Source organism: Lepus europaeus, chromosome 11 (genome assembly GCF_033115175.1).
Source record: "Lepus europaeus isolate LE1 chromosome 11, mLepTim1.pri, whole genome shotgun sequence".
Classification (NCBI taxonomy): Eukaryota; Metazoa; Chordata; class Mammalia; order Lagomorpha; family Leporidae; genus Lepus; species Lepus europaeus.
Window position 1 is genome coordinate 84,758,396 of NC_084837.1, and position 23,696 is coordinate 84,782,091.

Below are 23,696 nucleotides of genomic sequence, written 5' to 3' on the forward strand. Positions count from 1 at the left end.
CAGTGCTGTGGCTGGAGGGCAGGTCTCCACCGGGGGCCCCGGGGCCTTCCACACAAACTCTCCCAATTGCTCTGCCAGAGTCATCAGGGAGCCACATGCCTCCCCCATCATGGGTCCTGCGAATGTGCAGTGCCCACCCCCCCCCCCCCCCAGGAGGCCACTTTTGCTCACAGCTCAGGGTTTCCAGCGTGTTTCATTTTCAGATTTGCCTCCTGGAAATCTGGAAATTTGGGAGTTTGGCCTGAGTCCTGCCTGGAAATTGCTGTTCACCTGCGTTTGCAGAAAAGAGTGAGGATTTCACTCTTGGCAAGGAAACACCTCGTTAGAGACCGCAGTTTGTCTTCCTGGGGAGCCATTTGCCTGACTGATGTGAACTGAATGGTAAAACACAAAGTCTTTCTTGGAGAATAAGCAAGGCAGCTGATATTGCAACATCTCTGAGAATCATTTGAGAGCAATTCTTTTATTATTACTATCATCATCATTATCATTATTTCAACCTAGCAATTAGGTTAATACTATTAAGTCAGCATTTTCAGCACATTGTTACGGCGTGAAGGAGTGTGTGTGTGTGTAGGGATTTCAGCTGTCATCATTTCTAGCCTGTTGTAGGGGTTAATAATTTAACCACAAGTATGTGCTCCAGGCTGTGAGTGAGAAAGAGCCAGGGAGGAAGGGGGAGGGGGTGCTTAGCCCTGCTTTTCCCTGTTCCTGTGAAGGTAAATAACGTGACTGCTGGATGAAATGTAGCTGGTTTGGGAGGCTGCAGATCACATGCATGACACCGGCAGCTCAGCTACCCCTGTGGACCTGTCTCCCTGGTCGGACCTTGGTGGCACCCCAAGGAAGACCAAGATAAACCTGAATTAAGAAAACGGAGGTCAGCGCCGTGGCTCACTAGGCTAATCCTCCGAATGCGGTGGGGGTATTCCGGGTTCTAGTCCCTGTTAGGGCGCTGGGTTCTAGTCCCGGTCGCTCCTCTTCCAATCCAGCTCTCTGCTGTGGCCCGGGAAGGCAGTGGAGGATGGCCCAAGTGCTTGGGCTCTGCACCCGCATGGGAGACCAGGAGGAAGCACCTGGCTCCTGGCTTTGGATCGGCGCAGCGCACTGGCCATTTGGGGAGTGAACCCAATGGAAGGAAGACCTTTCTCTCTGTCTCTTCTCTCTCTCACTGTCTAACTCTGCCTGTCGAAAGGAAGGAAGGAAGCAAGCAAGCAAGCAAGCAAGCAAAAGAAAATGCAAGCAGGGGCTGGCGCTGTGGCGCAGCGGGTTAATGCCCTGGCCTGAAGTGCCAGCATCCCATATGGGTACCAGTTCGAGACCCAGCTGCTCCACTTCTGATCCAGCTCTCTTTTATGGCCTGGGAAAGCAGTAGAAGATGGCCCAAGTCCTTGGGCCCCTGCACTCATGTGGGAGACCTGGAAGAAGCTCCTGGCTCTGGATCACCACAGCTCCAGCCGTTGTGGCCAATTGGGGAGTGAACCATCAGATGGAAGACCTCTCTCTCTCTCTCTCTCTCTCTCTCCCTCCCTCCCTCCCTTCTCTCTGTGTAACTCTTTCAAATAAATAAACAAATCTTAAAAAAAAAAAAAAAAAACAAGTGGAAGCAGCGCTTGTGGTTCGTACTCTCCATAAAGCAAGGGGACCAATTGTGTAGATTTCCTTTTCTAGACGTGGCAGGGCCACATCATCCGAAGAGTGGAAGTGTCAGAAATAGCAGCCCTGAGTCTGAATCCTGGCTGTGTGATCTTGCACAGGTTCCTTAACCCCTCTGAGTCTGTGTCCTCCTCAGCAAAACAGGGCCTGGGACCCTTTCCCCGAGGGTGGCTATGGGTGCTGAATGGAAGAGAATCACCGAGGCCGCTGCCACAGGCACACACGTGGCAGACACTGAGTAGATGGCAGCTGTGGTGTTGTGGTTCCGGTGTCATGCTGTGAGGCCCAGCTTCGCACCTGCCTCCAGGCTCCCCGCGCCCTTGCTGACCAGGTGCTCCTGGTCTCTCCCCTGGCTCTAGGTGGTCATTGGAGAGGGAGATGGCTGTCTGGGCGTGTCTTACAGAGGACATGCGCCTTCAAGCACTGCCGGGGCAGAGGCACGGGGACTGCCTGCAACCCCAGGGCTGTGCTTGGATGCCTTTCCTGGAGACCCCTGTCAGTCTTCAGTGTTCCAAGATAGATACCCACCGACACCTCCTACACACACACAGCACGCACATACCACACACCCACCACACACACCACACACCCCACCCACAACATACCACACACCACACCCACCACACACCCCACCCCACCCCACCCCACCCCACACCCCACACACCCCACACCGCACACCACATACCCCACAACAACCTCTTTTTTCTTCAGTAAATTGAGCTCACCATTGCAGTATCCCGCTTCGGGATAGGATGTGAAGGTACATGAATAATCTTGCCAATGGCTTAATCTCCTACCATTAAACTCACTTTTTAAAACTTTGAACTTAGGGGTATTGATATCAGAATTAGACCCCTTAAAATATATTGGAATGTGAGGCCAGCGCCATGGCTTAACAGGCTAATCCTCCGCCTTGTGGCGCTGGCACACCGGGTTCTAGTCCCTGTTGGGGCGCCGGATTCTATCCCGGTTGCCCCTCGTCCAGGCCAGCTCTCTGCTATGGCCCTGGAAGGCAGTGGAGGATGGCCCAAGTCCTTGGGCCCTGCACCCGCATGGGAGACCAGGAGAAGCACCTGGCTCCTGGCTTCAGATCAGCGAGATGCGCCAGCCGCAGCGGCCATTGGAGGGTGAACCAACGGCAAAAAGGAAGACCTTTCTCTCTGTCTCTCTCTCTCTCACTATCCACTCTGCATGTCAAAAAAAAAATTAAAAAAAAAAAAATATTGGAATGTGGCCCCTGAAAGTTCCCCAAAAGTCCCATCTGGGGTGCCAAGTATGTTATCAAAATTTGGGGTGCCATACAATATCACCATATGCTTATTAATAAATCCCCAATATTAATAAACCCATGTGGGTTCTTGCTTAATATTCAGAGAAGAATTCTGAATACCAGCATCAATGAACATTTTAAGCTCTTATTCAGTGCAAAAGATGCATAGGAGAGTGAGGGCTTTATCTATAAGAGAGGAAAATCTGGGTTCATACCGAGTGCCAGGAACCAGCCATGTGGAGGAGCATCCAGGCCAGGAAGCATGGAGCGGGTTGGCCCAAAGGCCATGTGCCCTGAAGGCACAGGGCTACAGCTAGCACCCTACTGGCAAGAGGCCAGGGCGAGGAGAAAGGGCAAAAGGGCCAGACACACCCTGTCCCAGGCTTTTAATCCACTTTCAAAGGGGAGTGGTTAATTAATCTGATTGGCCAGTGGACACTCAGGTGTGGCCAGGTAGGGGCATGAGGTCACGCAGGGGCGTGGTGCAGGCATGGTCTTCCAGCTCACAAACTTAATCAATTTTAACCTGTATGCCTTCTTCAGTATATCTTGTGAATCTTTGCGTTAGGCCTAGTTTATCTCACATAGGAACAGTCATTTCAGATATTTTGTATCCATTGATTTGTTTCTTGCTTCTTCTACCAGATTTCTGAGTAAGGTCCATGGTAACATTTGGTCATACTCCAGAAGGAAATGTACACTGTAAGTCACACAACAATCTCTCAGTCATTGGGATCTCAGATTGCTGCCAAAATGTTTGCTGTAGTGAATAACATCATGAAACACACCAAGTCTTTTCTCTGGTGGGCTATATTATGTCAGGAATGTTCTAGAATTATACAATTGACTGTTACAAGGTCCTTAGTACCTGTCACCAAACTGATTTCCAAGAGTTAAATCAATGTATAAGCTTTTATACTTTTGTTCCTGATCTTTTAAAGATTTATCTGTGGCGAAATGGATAAAGCCACTATGAGCAGTGTCAGCATCCCATATGGGTGCTAGTTCAGGTCCTGGCTGCTCCACTTCTGATCCAGCTTCCTGCTAATGCACCTGGGAAAGCAGTGGAGGATGGCCCAAGTGCTTGGGCCCTTGCACCCACACGTGACACCTGGTTCCATATTGTCCCAGCCCCAACCATTGTCGCCATTTGGGGAGTGAACCGGTAGATGGAAGATCTCTCTCTCTGTCTCTGTGCTGGGACTCAGACTTGTGCTCTGACATGGGACGCAGGCATTACAGGAGCAACTTAACATACTGTGCCACCACACCACCAGCCCTGCTCCTGACCTTTACTGATATCTAATTCACTCCCCTTCCTCCACCCCTGCCCCCCCCCCCAAAAAAAATCAGTGCATCTTCAGAGGATATCTCCAGTAGGCTGAATGTTGGCTCTGCCTCCAAGCCATCACTTCCCAAAATGTGACTCCCCTACCACAGCCGTAAGGAGATGATACTAAGGCACTAATAAACCAACATTTTTTAAAAGTAATAAGGTTTTACTGGGGACAGGGCATCCATCAGACTGGAAGGGATAAAGAGTGCCCAGTCACTTGGACTGAGGGAAAGCAAGGTTACATGGCTGAATGGAGAGAATACACCTGGGCAGGCCAGGCAGGCAGCTCAGCAGAGAGCAGAGAGCTGAACGCACCCAAACTTTTAACATGTATTAGAAAACCTACATAGCCCTTGCTTCTAAAACAATATTGGTAAAGCCTTGGCTAAAATGTGTGCTTAAATGGTTTTGTGGTTGTGTTTTTAAAGTGTTGGGTCAAAAAATTTTAAAAATACGAAAAACAAAAAAAGAAAAAAAAACAGATAAGTCAGAGTGCAAACCATATACTATTATGATAAAAACTGGGGAAGTAGAGCAAGAAATTCTGCCTTTGTCAGTCAGGCAGTGCCCACCTGTGCCTGCTGTGATATGGATATTAGTTTGGTTGTTGAGTGTCTCCCAAGGACATATGGGCTAAAGCTATGGTCCCCAGGGTGGTACTATGGGAAGGTGGTGGAACTTTCAGGGGGTGGGACCTAGCGGGAAGTCCTGGGGCCCTTGGGTGTCATATCTCGATAGGCAATTCTCAGGAGAGAAGGTTCTTATGAAGCAGAGTTGATCCAACCCCCTCCCTGCTCCCTAGCTCATATGATGCTTCTTCGTTTACACCTGCTTCCTCATTGCTATCCACCACCTGCATCAGAAGCCAAACCAATGGGGCTGCCCAATCTTGGACTTGAACCTCTAAGACTGTGGCTAACAAAAAGTTAGTTGCCTCAGGTATTTTTATTGTGGTTATAAAAAGCTAACTCATTGCCCAGAGAAAGAATAAGGGCAAAGGAAGGGAAATTGAGAGAAGAAAGTTGGTTTCCACATGTTGACAGCAAGAAAATAAAAACACAGACATATTTGGGGGCTGGAAGTGGGGTGAAGGCAGCATTTGCACTGTTCTCACACCATTACCCTGGTAGGAAGGAGGGGAGCAAAATGGCCAGAGCTGTCCCTGGAGCTATGGACTCTGTCATAGTCCATAGCTGCAGGAATCCTTAGTTTTTCAACTTTTAGTGGTAAGAAATGAATTTCATAGCACCACTGGGAGGAAGAGCAGGATGGGCATGTCTGATTCAGCGCCTAGCGCACAGCAGGGTTCCAACAGAGCAGGAGGGGGGGGGGGGCCTGCAGGAGTGCCAAGGGCAGGGTGGGAGTGGTGGTGATACAATGTTGAGTCACAGCAGTGTTGATGGGGGAAATGACCCCCCAGATAATCATTTTTTAATTATTATTTAATTACATGTACTTATGGTGCACAGCGTGATCATTCGATACAGGTATTCAATGTGTGATGATTAAATCGGGTTAGTTAGCATTTCCATCTCCTCAAACATTTTTTGTCTTTGATTAACACTTAATAATTGTCCCTATTTATAGCATACAGTGGGTATTTCAATAAATAAATGCAGTACGTATTGATTAAATCAAGATGGTTAACCTTTGCCCCGCCTTATTACTTTATATTTGGAGACTTTGAGCTCTCTTCTGTTAGTTGTGAAATATATAATACTTTATTGTGAACCATAGGTGCCCCACTGAGCCGTGGAACACCCCAGATAACTCTTGATTCTCCGTTGCAATGCCCAGAGGACAGCCAGCCTTTCAAAGTAGTCTAGCAAAGAGCAGTGGCTAACTAGGGAATCCCACACACTCCTTAACTTCCCAAGGGCTGGGATGGGTAAGAACTATTGAAAACCTAGAACCCAACTGTAGTAGGCTGAGTGATGTCCCCCACAATTCATGTCCATTCTGAATCTCAGAAGGTGACCTAATGTGAAAATAGTCTTTGCAGACATAGTTAAGGATTGGGATGAGCTCAAACTGGATGAGGGTGGGACCTAAATCCAAAGACGGGTGTCTTTATAAGGAGAGGAGGGGCCACAGGGACAGAGAGAAGGCCGTGTGAAGATGGACACAGAGATTGGAGCAATGCTCCCACAAGCCGAGGAGTGCCAGGAGCTACCAGCAATTCTAGAAACCACAGGGGCGGCATGGCCCTGCTGACACTTTCTGGCCTCCAGACTGTGAGAAAACAAATTGCTGTTGTTTCAAGTCACCCAGTTTGTGGTCATGTGGGACAGCAGCCTCAGGAGACTCAAGCATCCATCAGCCCAGTTTACAGAGGACTAGACCACACAATGAAGACAGCAGTCATTATCCACCCACAGAAGTTCACAGTCAAGCAGGTGCTGGAGCCTGACCGCCCAACCCCAATGCTGGGTTCTTCCCTCTCCACAGGGAACTCTCCAAGTCTTTGACATAGGATTTCACATCCACGGTCAGTTCTTACAGGGTCACAGGCCACACTGAGTGTGCCCTTCCCACAACTTGGTGAGTGCCATTCACTCTTCCCGATGCTGACCTCCTGCTCAGTTCCAGTGAGGGATTTGCTGGTTAGTCATCTCCAGACGGATGAGTTTTCTTGTGTTTGGCAAGACAGAGGAAACCCCAGGGGGGTCCCTTCCCCTACTCAAGCCAGTTGGGAGGAAGTTAATCCCCAGGGATCTTGCTGACTGCCCCATGAAGGGGCAATAAAGGAAAAGGTAAACCCAGTAAAACAATACGATGTTGATATTGGCTCAATATCAGATATCAATTGAGTCAATGAGTGCTATTGGATAAATATGCCTGGGTGTTCCTCCAACAAGACAGAGAGTTTTCTACTGGACAAGTTCATTGCTATCATTTGTTGAGCACCTGCTATGGCCCAGGTACTAGACTAAGTATAGGGCCCAGTAGGAAGCAAGTTGAACAGTCAAATCAGGTAACTGGAAGGGAGTTGACTAGAGGGGCTGTTTCCCAAGGTGCGGGCAGGTGAATGCAGTGCCCAGCTGGGTAGTGAGAGCCATCACCACCCTGGCAGGTGGGAGACAGAGCTGAGTAGAGAGGGCAGCAAGACAGATTTGAGACTGGGTCAAGGCAGTGTGCAGAGCAGGGTGAGAGCCAGACTCTGCCTCCTCCCTCCCCTACAGGGCCTGGCGGGGTGAACACAAGTCATCCCTTCCTCTCACAGTTTGACCCGTGTATGTCATTTAATTTTTGCAGTCACTTTATGAGGTGGGTAGAATTAGCAGCAGCCCTGCTTGAGATGAGGAAATGAGAGTTCAAAGGAGAAACAGTTCGGGAATTTCAACCCAAACCTCTAATTCCACCGTCGATGAAGTTCCTCCATTTTCATGTGTCATGCCATAAATTTGGGGTAAAACTTGCAAAAGTGTATTATCTTTAAAAAGATGGCATTATAAAACTAGATTATCTATTTACCTGAGCTTAAAGTATTGAGGCCCTTTCCACCCTCTCTTTGAAAAATGAAATAATGGTTGAAGGTGGGAAGACTGACTCACACAGTCAGTGGCGAATGGCATAAAAACTTCTTTAATCTCTCAGTTATGGGTATCTGAATGTCCTGTGTGAGTGGTTAGAGACAGAAGAAATGGAGAAAAGAGCAAATGAAACACAGGCTGTAAGTGCCACAGGGAATCCTGGAGGTCAAGTCCCCCTCCCCACCGCAACCACAGCTGTTGGTACACAGGGAAGACCCGAGAGGGGAAGCAAGCTGCACCACGGCGGTTGGGTGGGGTGCACAATAGGTCTCCTTGCAGATGAACCTGGAGACTGCTTGGCCTCCACCAGCTCTGCCCGGCTACACACCGTGCCTTGACCTCATGGGCAGCTTGCCGTGTCTTCAACATGCCTGTCCAGCCTCTGGGTTTTGCTCCTACCTTTGCCTCTGCTTGAAATAAGTAGGAAGAAAAGCCTACCACTGCTCCAGGTGTTGCACATGCGTCCAGTTTCATGAGAACAACTCGTTAGATGGGTACTACTTCTATCCTCAACTTACAGCTGTAGGACACAGAAGCACAGAGCAGTTCAGTAACCTACCCGAGATCACACAGCTAAGGAGTGGCAGAGAAGGAATTCAAACTCGGGAATCCGATCCCTTGCTTTTTTCTACTAAACTCCGGGATGCCCTAACCACTTCCCTCCCTCTGTTCAGTTAAGCCCTATTGATATCTCAAAAGCCTTTAAAATTTGGCTCAGGGCTACTCGAAATGTTTTGCCAAAGGATTTTTAATGTTGGATGAGAGACTATAGTCTGGAGGAACCTGTCATGTGGAAGTCTCCTATTTTAATTTAAAAATTCATCCAAAATTTGAATTTCTCTATATAACACTTTCATAGTGGTTTTATTTTCTTTTTTTTATTATTAAACTTTTATTTAATGACTATAAATTTCCAAAGTATGGCTTATGGGTTACAATGGCTTCCCCTCTCCCATAACTTCCCTCCCACCTGCAACCCTCCCCTTTCCCGCTCCCTCTCCCCTTCCATTCACATCAAGATTCATTTTCAGTTCTCTTTATATGCAGAAGATCAGTTTAGTATATATTAGGTAAAGATTTCAACAGTTTGCCCCTATATAACAACACAAAGTGAAAAAAATACTGTTGGAGTACTAGTTATAGCATTAAATAACATTGTACAGCACATTAAAGACAGAGATCCTACATAATATTTTTTTAAAAAATTAATTAATTTTCTATGCCATTTCCAATTTAACACCAGGTTTTTTTTTCATTTCCAATTATCTTTATATACAGAAGATCGATTCAGTATATAATTAGTAAAGATCTCATCAGTTTGTACCCACACAGAAACACAAAGTGTAAAAATACTGTTTCAGTACTAGTTGTAGCATCACTGCACATTAGACAACACATTAAGGACAGATCCCACATGGGATGTAAGTACACAGTGACTCCTGTTGCTGACTTAACAATTTGACACTCCTGTTCATGGCGTCAGTAATCTCCCTAGGCTCTAGTCATGAGTTGCCAAGGCTATGGAAGCCTTTAGAGTTCGCTGACTTTGATCTTATTCCGATAGGGTCATAGTCAAAGTGGAAGTTCTCTCCTCCCTTCAGAGAAAGGTACCTCCTTCTTTGATGGCCCCGTTCTTTCCACTGGGATCTCACTTACAGAGATCTTTCATTTAGGTCTTCTTCTTTTATTTTCTTTTCCATGGTATCTTGACTTTCCATGCATACAATACTCTCATGGGCTCTTCAGCCAGATCCGAATGCCTTAAGGGCTGATTCTGAGGCCAGAGTGTTGTTTAGGACATCTGCCATTCTATGAGTCTGCTGTGTATCCCACTTCCCATACTGGATCCTTCTCTCCCTTTTTGATTCTATCAGTTAGTATTAGCAGACACTTGTCTTGTTTGTGTGATCCCTTTGACTCTTAGACCTATCAGAGCCATCAATTGTGAACTGAAATTGATCACTTGGACTAGTGAGATGGCATTGGTACATGCCACCTTGATGGGATTGTATTGGAATCCCCTGGCACATTTCTAACTCCACCATTTGGGGCAAGTCCGATTGAGCATGTCCCAAATTGTACATCTCCTCCCTCTGTTTTTCCACTTTTATATTTAACAGGGATCACTTTTCAGTTAAAATTTAAACACCTAAGAATAATTGTGTGTTAATTACAGAGTTCAACCACTAGTACTAGAACAACAACAACAACAAATACTAAAAAGGATAAAGTATTACATTGTACATCTAGAGTCATAGTGGTTTTATTTTCAAAACAGCAGCAGGAAAACCTTCCCTAACACAGTCCCACTAGACTAAGAAAGCTCCCGTATCCCCCAAGAAGCCAAAGCCTTCAGGATCCTCCATTCTCCCATCCCCTGGGAGGACTCAGTCCTCCCTTGAGTAATTAAAGCAATTGCCATTAGGGGAGATTAGCTCCAGTCAGCCTCAGGCAGAGCAGAGAAACCCAGTGCTGTCCTGCAAAAGGGTGGGAGTGAAGAATGCAAACAGAGCTAAGTGCGGAAGTGCAGCCTTTCCCCAGCGAAGGTTCATCAGCCTGGGTCAGAGGGGGGCAGCCTGGTTTGTAGTGTCTGCCGCTTTCCGTGATGTAAACATACCCACCGTGACTGATGCCAAGCTTCCAACGTGATGTCCCTGAACGAGGAGTAACACACATAACGTGTCCTCCCATACAGATACAATAGATAATAGGAAAATAATTAGGAAGTTGCAAATTTTTGGTATCAGCATTCTAAGATGATGAATTAAATTATGTTTATATATATATATATATATATATATATATATATATATATATATATAACAGCTCAATTATGGCAATGTTTAACAACTGACTTGCAAAATTCCTGAACACTATTTATCAATCAGTAGGAGCCACCTCCAGGATACCACTGATTAAATAGATTTCTCTCTTGTGGCTTAAACAATGCTATTTCCCAAAATTACTCACTGTTGTAAGAAGAGGAGCATATTCAGGCCGGCACCGCGGCTCAATAGGCTAATCCTCCGCCTAGCGGCGCCGGCACACCAGGTTCTAGTCCCGGTCGGGGCACCGATCCTGTCCCAGTTGCCCCTCTTCCAGGCCAGCTCTCTGCTGTGGCCAGGGAGTGCAGTGGAGGATGGCCCAAGTGTTTGGGCCCTGCACCCCATGGGAGACCAGGAGAAGCACCTGGCTCCTGCCATCGGATCAGCGCGGTGCGCTGGCCACAGCGCGCCTACGGCAGCAGCCATTGGAGGGTGAACCAACAGCAAAAAGGAAGACCTTTCTCTCTGTCTCTCTCTCACTGTCCACTCTGCCTGTCAAAAAAAAAAAAAAAAAAAAAAAAGATGAGCATACTCATAAATTAATAGCACCCTTAGACTGTAGGATCTCATTGTTGAGTATCACTCTTAGATCACAGATATCACAGTTTAATGGTACTCCTGTATCGTAGAATCCACATGTATGCAGGTCCCACTGATGGGGATGTTGAACCATGAACTGCAGGACTTAGAATTTCTCCCTCCTTGCTCCCTGCGGTTCCTAGGATTTGAACAGCCATACGAGGGATAGGAGAGGAGTGGATGGCAACCAAAAGGCTGAATGGGCAATGCTGCAGAATGCACACCCCAGCGCAGGGCTGTTGGAAGAAATGGAAAGGGTAGATCCAGAGAGTGGGAAACATCCGGTGGGGAGGGGAGAGGAGCTTCCCAAGGGAGGTGTTTGAAGACTGGAAGACCCGAGTCCCTGTAAAGTAGGCAAGAAGCCGAGGGCTTGGAGAAGCAGGTTAGGTGAAACTGTGTCTTCAGGGCTCCTTGCTTGCGATTGTCATGGTATTCCTTTAGGTGCTGCTGCTTTAAGATCCAGGGGAAAGTCCAAGTTCACAAGAAATTTGGCTTTCTTCCCCTATGTTACAGTCCTAGAATGATGGCAACCCTTCGGAGAACCCAGCTGATGCCTGGGTGACTTCCTAAAGGTGACTCTTTAGAAAGCCTGGCAAGGTGGGATGGCAAAGGCAGGCTTGCCTACTCACTGAGGGGCCCTGAGTTCAAGTTCACATATTCATGGAGGCAGACTCCCCCCTCCAATGCTTGGGAAAGCCTTGAGAGCCCAGGCTGATCTTGTAGATCTGTGCGGTACCCCCATCTGTACCCAGCATACGATGCCACCATTGCTGCATTGCTTCTCTGCCTCCCTGCCTCAATCCCAGACTCTGGAGGGAAGATGCCTGGGATTCAGTGGAAGCCCAAGCAGCACTTGGAGCGTCAGTGAGCGTGATCTCGGAAGGAGCTCCTTCAGCCCTCCCATGAGAACCAGCCCTGAGCCCACGATAAGCAAGGGAGAGACCTTGGGCCAGGAGCACCCAGTGAAAGCACTGCACTTGGCACTGGGAGACGACAGAGCAAGAGAAAACCAATCCTGGCCCTCAGGGCATTTCTGAGTACACCTGGAGAGACAGCCAGTTCCAACGGTGAGTTCAGGGGCTCTTCCGCGAGGCTGGGTGACTCCTCTCTCTCTCTCTCGGGAGCAGGATGAGGCTCCTGTGCAGGCTTCTCACCCCTTACCCAGTGCCAGTTGCTCCCCTCCTCTGTGGACCTGGCAGAAGGATTGAAGTGGGCAGGATCACCCTCACCTGAGGGGACGCCTGGACACACAGCGTTTTCAGTGAGATTGCCGGTGATGGGCGAGAGTGATTGGCAGGGGGGAAGAGAGAAAAGGGTGTCGGGCAGGCTAGGGGGAAGCTGGAGACAGGAAATGGTAAATTGCACCTGCAGAAAGTGCACCACTGAGGTTGCAGATGGCGCTACAGGGAGGGCATCCTGGTGGGAGAGGGACAGAAGACAAAGCTAGGAAAGTGGCCTTGAGTGTCTGGCTAAGAACTGGGCACTTTCACAGCTGGGCTCTTCCTGCATAAGGGGAAGATGTTCATTGGCATCATTATTTAATTGAGGTCTATCTTCGGGGCAGGGGGAAGGTGGTAAGGGGATTGTGGCTGGCTTTGCTCACGTGGAGAAGTGCCAGGCATGGTGTGGGCCCTTAGTAAGGTTCACAACATGAATGCATGATCAGAGATTTGTGATCCGTAGTTTTGGTGCCATGGCTCACTTGGTTAATCCTCCGCCTGCGGCGCCGGCATCCCATATGAGCACCAGGTTCCAGTCCCGGTTGCTCCTCTTCCAGTCTAGCTCTCTGCTGTGGCCTGGGAAAGCAGTGGAGGATGGCCCAAATGCTTGGGCCCCTGTACCCGTATGGGAGACCAGGAGGAAGCACCTGGCTCCTGGCTTCGGATCAGCGTAGCTCCGACTGTAGCAGCCATTTGGGGTATGAACCAACGGAAGAAAGACCTTTGTCTCTCTTTCTCTCACTGTCTAACTCTATCTTTCAAAAAAAAAAAAAAAAAAAAAAAAGAGTTCCAAGGCAGGCCTGGGAGCTGGGGAGGCCCTGCCAGCAAGCTCCAAGCCTGGTAGCTCAGTCTCCCCTTACGCAGTAGCACATGCTTAATTTCTCATTTTGAAATCAAAATATGACCTCCTAAAATATGATATCAGAACACAGACCCCAAAAAGCCCCCCAAAAGCTCCACGTTGGGCACCATATGATATTGGAATATGGGGTGCCATACGGTATCACCGTGTGCTAATAATAAATCCCCAATATTAATATGCCTGTGGGGTTCTTGCCTAATATTCAGAGAAGAATTCTGAATACTGGCATAAATGAATGAGTCAGCATGATACGTTTTAAGCTTTTTATTCCGGGAGAGAAATGCATCGGAGAGTGAGGGCCCTGTCTAAAAGAGAGAGGAATCTGGACTCATACCGAGTACCAGGAGCCAGCCATGTGGAGGAGCATCTAGGCCAGGAAGCATGAGGGGGGTGGCCTGAAGGCCACGTGCCCTGGAGGTGCCGGGTCACAGGGGCCCACACTGGCAAAGGGCCAAGAAGCCAAAAGGAGAGAGAGAGAGAGAGAGAGAGAGAGAGAGCCAACCGTTTAATCCACATTCAAAGGGGAGTGGTTAATTAACCTGATTGGCCGGTGGGCACACAGCTGTGGCCAGATAGGGACATGAGGTCACACAGGGCGTGGTGCAGGCATGGTCTTCCAGTTCACAAACTGGCTACCTACAACAATTTGAAGCAAGCGGTCCTTAACTAAAACGACAAGTTTGGAAGCCACTGAGCAGGTGTCCTTTAAGACCTGGACTGTCCGTCACTCTGGGCATTGCCTGGCGGCCATTATCCAGAGGCTTGAGTGTAAATGGGCCAAGCCTGGGTTAGCAAGGCCACTCTGTCCCTCCCCTCTGACTGTACCGGATGTTTGCCCTTTGAGAGGTACCCCTCTCCAAGTTCAGGGCCTGATGACCAAGCAGGGCCTTTCCTGTTGCCTGAGGCATGGGAAAATGACCTGGGCAAAAGCCCATCTCAGTCCCTGGGCTTCTCCCGCAGGCCCTGGGCCCCTTGACCTTGCTGGAGGCCACCCCTAGACATCCCAGCTCCCTCCACCTCTCTGGATTTTCCAGACCTAGATTGAGAGCAGCCAAGTCAGCTGAATAGAAAAAAAAAAAAAAAAATATATATATATATATATATATATATATATATATATATCCTCCCTTCTCACCCAGACTCCTCGCACTTGAACTGGGGAGATGCCAACAAAAATAGCATGATGTCATCCCCCGGCTGATCCTGTTAATCCCTTTCCTGCCGAATATTGAGTCTTGGTTTTTATTTAAAAGCGATTTTATTGTGAAAGGCTGGTTAAAAGCCTCTGAGAGCTGCACTGGGGAACCTGGTGACGCCTTTGATGTGCTGAGTGATGCTGGGCCCTCAGCCCCCTTCCCCCCCGAAACCCTGAGCCCCAACAGGGAAAGAAAATGAGATTTGCAGAAGGCTGGGAAGCCGGGGGAGTTCTGTGTCAGACAGCATGTGTTACCAATGGCATCTGGTTTTGCATTTCGCAGTCAGCTGCCGCTCCAGGCTGTCCCCTCAGAAAGGACTTCTCAGCTTCCCGGGGACCCACGAGAAGCACCACGGTCCCTGGATGTGGCCCTTCCTGTCCCCATGATTGCTTAGGAACACTCCTGCCCCTTTGGGTGCCCCACCCCCACTCACACCCTCACCCGTAAGTATCCAAGCTCCGGCCTGTTTTAGCAGGGCTGCTGCCTTCCAGAGGTGAGGCGGACTTGAGACTGGGAGATCTGGGTCTGCGGCTCCGCTTTGAGCACACCTGGAAACACCACTTCACTTCTCTGAGCCCTGCAGCCTCATCTGTGAGCTAGAACTGTGCACACCTGCCCCACTACCTGCCCTCCGATCCTATATGACCACCCAGGTATTAAAGCAAAAGCCTGCATTTTCAGATCTGTGAAATCAAGAGCCTTATTCCAATGCCATGCACTATTGCAAGTGGGGTGAGGTCCAAAGAGTGGGAAAGGGAGCAAAACAATGGGAGGGGCTTGCAAGGGAGTGGCTCCAGTGAAGGACCCTGGAATCCAAAGCCAGGAGAGTGATGGGTGCTAAGAAAGAACTGGGCCCAGCAGGTCTGAGCCCACGATGAGAAAGAAAAGTTGCTGCTAAGGGGCTTGAGGAAGCCAACTGGAAGGCCCAGAGATCATGTCCACAGAGTGAGATGTCTGGGTTTGCAGTTTGGTGATGGGAAGGGAGTGGGGAACTGGAGTATGGAACTGTTCGGGGCAGTTAGGTCAAGGTTGGGGTCCTGGAGAAGTTGTCTGTGTAGATGAGGGGGTGGGTTTCTGACCAAGTGACTGAGATTCACCACCTATATTCCACGTCAGAGGCCTGGGTTCAAGTCCAGGAGTGATGCGGGAGTTGGGGTGGAAAGGATGTTCAGGAGCCGTGGTGGTCAGTGAGTGAGAGGTTGACCAGAAGGCCTGAGAGAGCACCAGGGTAAGAGGAGGCTAGATGGTGTGAATTTAAAGGAGCAGGGGCTTTCATTAGATGAGGGGAGCCACAAGAATACACACTGATCCCGACGCTGAGGTGGGGGCGTGAGGATGAGCAGAGGGCAGAGAGGAGGGGATGTTCCAGGGAGATGCTGAGAGTACAGAGAAGTGTGCTGTGTGGAGCAGAGGGCCGGGATGGGGGTGGGTAAAGTAGAGGGGGTAGGGGTCCGGGGAGGACGAGCAGGAGAACAGGGCAGGGCAAGGACAGAGGCTGGGAGCCAGGAGCCTAGAACTCTGTCCAGATCGCCCATGTCGGTGGCAGGGGCCCAGGTACTTAGGCCATCTTCTGCTGCTTTCCCAGACACATTAGCAGGGAGCTGGATTGGACGTAGAGCAGCCAGGTCTTAAACTGGTGCCCATTCAGGATACCAGTATTGAAGGCTGTGGCTTTATCCACTATGCCATAACATCAACCCCAATAATAAATTTTTTTAAATCTCACTTGTTGCTAAATCCACTACATCTCTGCTACTGCTAAGGAGACTTGCTGAAGTACAGCACAGACTTCTGGGTCAAACAGGCTATGTTTGAGCCCCAGCCCCGCCACGGTAACGCAAGGTGACTTTCCACAAGTTATTTAATGTCTTTGAACTTGCTTGGCTTCACCTGTACAGTGCAGGAAATCAAGTTCAGCTTGCAAATTTGCTGTGAGGATCAGCAGACAGCATTGCACCTGACACATAGCAGGTGCTAAAAGACTGTTCTATAACCAGTGATGACGATGGCAGTGATGGACAGGTGCTGTGGTTCCTCCCTATTTGAACCCCTGTCAGTGTTTCTTGCAGGAGCAAAGTCAGTCCCATAGGGTGGCAGGTCTTTGGAACTACCTGGAGCGGCCTGGCTTCTCGGTAATGATTGCTCTTAAAACCCTCAAAGCTGGCCTTCCTCGTGGAGTTGAGTAGACTTCCAATGAGAAACTTGCTGCAAGTCCCCCAGGGTTGAGAGATACCCCTACTCCCATCTGCAGTGCTTAGCAAAGGGAACTCATTCTGGCCTTTCCTGGGGTCTTCGAACATCTACAAAGGCCATGCACCCCACACCCCACTGTGGTCCTCAGTCTGGTCCCAGGTTAACCAGACCCTTGGTCTGGACCCCCTGCCTAGCATGGCCTTGTGGCCACTGGAGCTACTTCCCAAATGGAAAGCCGCACTCTGAGTCCCTCTGCGCCAGTAGGAGCCCTGTTTTCTCCCATCTGTGAGCTCTCAGAAGCTACCCCCAGAGTTTCCCCCTTTCCAGGGATTGCCCCAGAGCCAAGGGTGTTCACGAGAAATGATTTACAAACCTCATCCCAGGCTGCTCTAAGAATGGCACAGCCACTTTTTACTTTTTTTTAAACGTGGAATGTTCCCATTGAATGAGATGGATCAGTGGATGTTTCAAGAGGAGGTTCAAAAGTTTATGTTAAATTCAACCATCATTAGAATTACTTTTGGTATCCCAGAATGTTACACATTTTGAATAAAACAAGTGAACATAAAAAAAGAAAAGAATGAATGACTTTGTCATACCAGTCTGGGCAAGAGCCTGACCTTCCCACACTCCCAGTGTAGGCCCCAGGGGGCACCTCTGTGGGTTACGTGGGTGCAGCTGGTCAACAGGCCACTGTCAGGCCAGGGAATCACCCCCGTGGCAAGAAGCCTCATGGAATCTGAGACCCCCCTCCCTCACAGTCCTGGCGAGTGTAGAGTCCCTCCTTTCTCCTCTCAGCCCTGGCTGGACCCTTAGCACACGCACTTCTCACACTGGCAGCTGAGTGTGGCTCTGCCCATGCAGAGTGAACCCCGCCTGGAGCCCAGGGCCTTCTTCCTTTTGCCTGTCCCCTGCACCTGGCACCACCGCGCCTGGGGATCATCAGAGCTGATGACATGCCTGTGGCGTGGCTGTCCGCTGACGGCACAGAACACCAGCTGCAGGCACTGCCTCTGAGGGCCCCATCCAGCAGATATGGTGCTCGATGGGGGACAGGGGAGGATTGAGGTGCCTCTTGGGCCAGGGCAGATGATTGAGAAAGGTGACAGAGAGGGAACTCCATTCTGTGGAGGCTGGAGAGTAGGTCAGAGGCCAGCAGAGCCCCAAGCAAGGACTGCCATGCAGAGCTCCAGCTGCGCCTGGGCTGGGAGTTCAGGTGGCTGGAATGAGGTCTCAGGTTTCAGCCCTGCTCAGCTCCTAGCTTTGGACGGCAACTGCTTCCTTCAAGACAGGGCCGTCACCACCGCCCCATTAGCGCAGGAAATATTTGCCCGACAGCGTCACTCTCCAGAAGGACAACTGACGCTCCACGCCTCGTGTGTTCCAGGACTCTTTTAGCCCTGATGGACTCCTTAATCCCTCCTCCCTCCCAGTCAGCTCAAGGAGCTGCAAACCTTCCAACACTCAGCGTCCCTTTTAAGTTTAGAAATTGACCTAACAACAATGTCCTTGTAGGTGGCCCAGGGCACACAGCTGGTCTATCTGCCTGTTGACGTTGCGAGGAAATGACTTGGTGTGGTTATCTGTTGCATGATCAATAACAGAATGATCACAACAGCTAGCTGGTGCTAAACGTCTTACAAACAAGTAAGCCTCGGGACAACCCTGTGAGGGGCCACGTCAGCATCCCCATTTTCAGATGAACAAACTGAGGTTTGCAGGTGCTGAGAAACTTCCAAAGCCACCCAACTGGGAAGTGGTGAGACCAGGATTGGAACCCAGGACTTCAAAGAACACCCATGATGCTCATAGTCCGTTTCTGCCATAGAGGGCACGGCAAAGAGTTCATAGGATAATGAAGTGAATAGATAAGTCTAAGGGGTGGGCAGTTAGCAGGTAAAGTGCCAGTGGGGATGCCCACATTCCATGTTTCAGTGCCTGGGATAGGTACCAGGTCCACTCCAGACTCCAGCTTCTTGCTAATGCAGACCCTGGGGAACAGCCACGAAGATGGCTCAAGGGCTGGCTCCTCCCACCCGTGTGGGAGACCCGGAGTGGGTTCTGGACTCACGTTGGCCTGGCCTACACCTGGCTGTTACAGGCATTTGGTAAGCAAACCAGTGGGTAGGAATCCTGTGTGTGTGTGTGTGTGTGTCTCATAAAGACTGACAATAGATGATAGATATGAGTACAAGAAATTTTGAAATCCATGCTTAGTTTTTTCACAATATGCATTTTCCATGAACTTATTGAAGAACCCCCCATACCACTGTGATATTTCACTTGCAACATGCTGGAAACACAGGTATGTTTAATCCTTATCTCTTAAGATTTCAATCTAGGGGCCGGCGCCAGGGCTCACTTGGTTAATCCTCTGCCTGCGGCGCCGGTATCCCATATGGGCTCTGGGTTCTAGTCCTGGTTGCTCCTCTTCCAGGCCAGCTCTCTGCTGTGGCCCAGGAAGGCAGTGGAGGATGGCCCAGGTGCTTGGGCCCCTGCACCTGCGTGGGAGACCAGGAGGAAGCACCTGGCTCCTGGCTTCAGACTGACGCAGCACCAGCCGTGGCAGCCATTTGGGGGGTGAACCAATGGAAGGAAGACCTTTCTCTCTGTCTCTCTCTTTCTCACTGTCTAACTCTGCCTGTCAAATTAAAAAAAAAAGAAAAAAGAGTTCAATCTAGCCAGGGAAGTAAATATTAACATATTTTAAGTGCATATTACAGTGTGATATTCATAATAATAAAATATGCATAAGAATGGATCACAGGATGATGATTAATTCTGTTAATAAGGGGAGAAGAGGGACTAGGGAAGATTTCCCAGAGGAATACTCGAAAAATGAAACTTTATGGTTCACTGTCTTGTCTGTTCTGAGTGTGTGATTGTCAGCCATTGCCCATCCACACCACCGTCTACTGGATGAGTCGTCCATCATCTGGCAAGACTCAGGCCCAAAGCACCCTTCTCTGAGCTTGTGCTTTAATATTTCTCACCCAGCACGAGCACCTGACGAACGAACGCTGGAGCACCCCGTCACTGAGGGTGCCGAGGTCAGCGTTGGCAGAGCACACCCGACAGCCCTGAACATCCGCTCTCACCGGTAGCACCATCCAGGCCCCAGGGAAGTGCTCGCGCATCGCTTGCCCTATGTCCATGAATCAAAAGGAATCTGTGTCCGGATGCCACGACGTTTTGTGTGCTGCGCTGCTGCCGACGTCAGAGACAGATTCTGGCCTTCAGAGGGTGGGCATTTTGAGCAGTGGACACGCTTGGATAAGAATAAAGGCAAATTAATTAACTGATTATATTCTTTCTGCCTCGTGGATATCCTGCATGCAACAGATTCATGCAAAATGAAATATACTTTCCTGCCACTGCTGAGTGTGTCTCTTGCTTCTCACTAGTTTCTAATTTGTGGTTGTGGAGGCACTCGAAAATTAATGCAGCATTCCCAACAGTCCCGCGTGATGGCAAGGGGATATTTCTGCAACATTGCACAACGGTGTCTGGTGCAGTGGGTGGGGTGCTGCTTGGGGTGCCCACATCCCGTGTTGGAGTGTCTGGGTCTAGGTACTGGCTTCCCTTCAGATGGGCGCTCTGGAGGTAGCAGGTAATGGCTCAAGTAGTAAGGTCCCTGACACCCAGGTGGAAGACCTGGATTCAGTTCCAGGCTCCTGGCTTTGATCTGGCCCAGCCCTGGCTGTTGTGGGCATTTGGTGAGTGAATGAGAGGACTGAAGATTTGTCTGTCTGTCTCTCTCTCTGCCTTTCAAGTAAATGAACAAAAGTAAATAAACCCTTTTAAAAAGTTATAACATTGCAATTTGTATATTTGCCTCTCTGTCCATAACATACAGAAAGCATGATACTAATTCTTTACTTTGGCCACAGACAGACCTTGAGGGCTAGAATTGTAAAAATATTTTTCAAGACTTAATTATACTCTCAAGAGGTTCAAAAAAATTTGTGTCTGAGTAATACTGATTTTTAAGGTGGATGTGAATTTATTATACTGTATATTTTGTCTTAATTTCAGTAGATTGTTTTGCGTATTCTGTCACGTAATATATTGTCACAAGGAAACACCAGAGGATGCAATGAACTGAATGTTTGTGTCCTGCCGAAATTCTTAGATTTCAGTTCTGCTCCTAAATGATGATGTGTGGAGGTCAGGCCCTGGGGAGGTAACTGGGTCATGAAGGTGAAGCCCTCACGACCAAGAGCAACACCTTTATGAGTAGAGGCCAGATAGCCAGCACAGGTCACAATCAGAAGCCAGCAGTCTGGAGCCCAGGAGAGGGCCCTGTCCAGAACCCGACCATGTTAGCACCCCGAGCTCAAACTGCCAGGCTCCAGAACCACGAGAAGTAAATTCCTGTCGTTTACAAAGTACTTGGCACTTTGTTGTAGCAGGCCAAGGTGACAACGATGGATGGGTTTGCTCCCCACCCCCATACTCATTTATCTCCCTCAGGACCCTTCCTGGGCTGGCAAACCATGGGCTGGCCAGGCATGGAGCCTCATCCTAGAACCTGGCTCAGCAAGAAGCCCACAGAAGTGTCCCGAGCTGGGGGAGAGGGGGCTCAGCTGCAAGCTGCTGCAGTGTGGACTGCTCAGCTCCTCGTTCTGCCTTGACCTGTCTCCTCGTACCTAATGACTCACTTGGCTTCCTGAGCTGCCTTGACTGCCTGAGCTGCTCTTGAGCCAGGTCATGATCTCAGTCCAGGCTTCCTCCCCACCACGTGTCTCTTGAAATGCGTTGACCTGACATGATTCAGTTAACCAGCATACATGCAGACTTTAAACATTGTGCATCAGGGCTGGCCCTCTGGCACAGCAGGTTAAGCTGCTGCCAGTAACACAGGCATCCCATGTGGGTGCCAGTTCGTGTCCCGGCTGCACTACTTCCAATCCAGCCGGGAAAGGAGTTGAAGATGGCCCGGGTGTTTGGGCCCCTGTCACCCACATGGGAGACCTGAAGGAAGCTCTTGGCTCCTGGCTTTGGCCTGGTCCCGCTCTGACAGTTTTGGCCATCTGGGGAGTAAACCAGAGGATTGAAGATGTCTCTCTCTCTCTCTCTCTCTCTCTCTCTCTCTCTCTGTGTGTGTGTGTGTGTGTGTCTTTCTCTGTAACTCTGGCTTTCAAATAAGTAAATAAATAACTAACCATCATGCTTTTTTTTTTTTTTTTTTTTTGACAGAGTTAGACAGTGAGAGAGAGAGACAGAGAGAAAGGTTTTCCTTCCGTTGGTTCACCCTCCAAATGACCGCCATGGCCGGCGCGCTGCGCTGATCCGAAGCCAGGAGCCAGGTGCTTTCTCCTGGTCTCCCATGTGGGTGCAGGGCCCAAGCGCTTGGGCCATCCTCCACTGCCCTCCCGGGCCACAGCAGAGAGCTGGCCTGGAAGAGGGGCAACCAGGACAGAATCTGGCGCCCCAACCAGGACTAGAACCCAGGGTGCCGGAGCCTTCCCCGTAATAAGACAAAGAGAATGGCCTTCACCACCCATTTCATGTAAATCTTTGTGTAGGCTGCCCGGATCCTAGCTTCACCCGCACCCTCCAGGAAATCTGTATAGATCAGATCTGTGCATCCAGAACAGAAAGCGCTCAGTTGTTTTTACAACTGAGGGAAGTGAGGCCCAGGGGGAGGAAATGACTTGGACACAATCACTCAGCCAGAGAACTGAGACCAGACCCCATCTCCAGGCTGCCAGCACAGCGCCTGCGCTGTGGGTCCTCACCACCTATTCAGATGACTGCTTGGCATCCCGGCAGCTTCCCACCCTATTACACCTCTCTATGACCCGCCCCTCTTCTGCTAAAGGGCAATTCTTAGGAATTGCAAGGACCAATAACTTGATGCTGGGAGTGCAAAGGAAAAGCAAGTGGGTTGATTCCAGCAAGGCATCTCCAGCGTTGAGTTGCAGGGCTTCTGCCACCCCGAGTGCCTGCATGCCTTCCTAGAGACTAAACATTTTCACAGTTCCTTTAGCCCCGGGGTTATTTTCTTGTTGGAAAAATGGGAAAATTCCCCATGCAGATGGTAAGAAAAATAACTTCAGCTGGACTAATCCAGAGACAAAGGTTCTTCTGAAACTGAAGAAGGGTAGAGGAGTTGAGAGAAGCAAACGTTTGCTTTAAATAAACACAGAGTGTTTCCTCTAGGTTTCTTTTCATTTCTTCATGCCTTAGAATGCCTAGCTGGCTTCGTAGAGGGAGGCAGGGTCACGTGGGTTCAGGAGGACCTGGGTGGTCGTGAGCCTGCCAGAGAAGCCCCAACCCTCTGGGTCCCTTGGCCAAGGCTGTTAGGAGCCACACCCCACAGGCCCTGGGCTGAAAGGGAAGATGAATCTTGTGGTGGAAGCCTCCGCCCACCCAAAGGAGCCCCCTCCCCAGAGATGAAGTCATCAACTACTCAAGACCCTGTCGGTTACTGATCTTCAAAATACACTTCTTCCCCCTAACGGATTACTGCCTTGGGCACGGACATTTCTTCTGTTACAGTTTGTTTCCTGATACTGCAATAATTTCTGTTGATTTCACCAATTTCGTGATTTATTAAGTTTTATATGAATTTTCTCTTTGTTCTTTAGCTAAAGAAAAATCCAAGTTAGTATAAAGATTTAATATACTCCATCTGATGGCCGGCACCGAGGCTCAACAGGCTAATCCTCTGCCTTGTGGCACCGGCACACCGGGTTCTAGTCCCGGTCAGGGCACCGGATTCTGTCCTGGTTGCCCCTCTTCCAGGCCAGCTCTCTGCTATGGCCCGGGAGTGCAGTGGAGGATGGCCCAAGTGCTTGGGCCCTGCACCCCATGGGAGACCAGGAGAAGCACCTGGCTCCTGCTTTCAGGTCAGCGCGGTGCACTGGCCACAGCACGCTGGCCGCGGCGGCCATTGGAGGGTGAACCAACGGCAAAAAGGAAGACCTTTCTCTCTGTCTCTCTCTCACTGTCCACTCTGCCTGTTAAAAATAAATAAATAAAAATAAAATAAAATACTCCGTCTGGGGCAGGCTGTGGTGC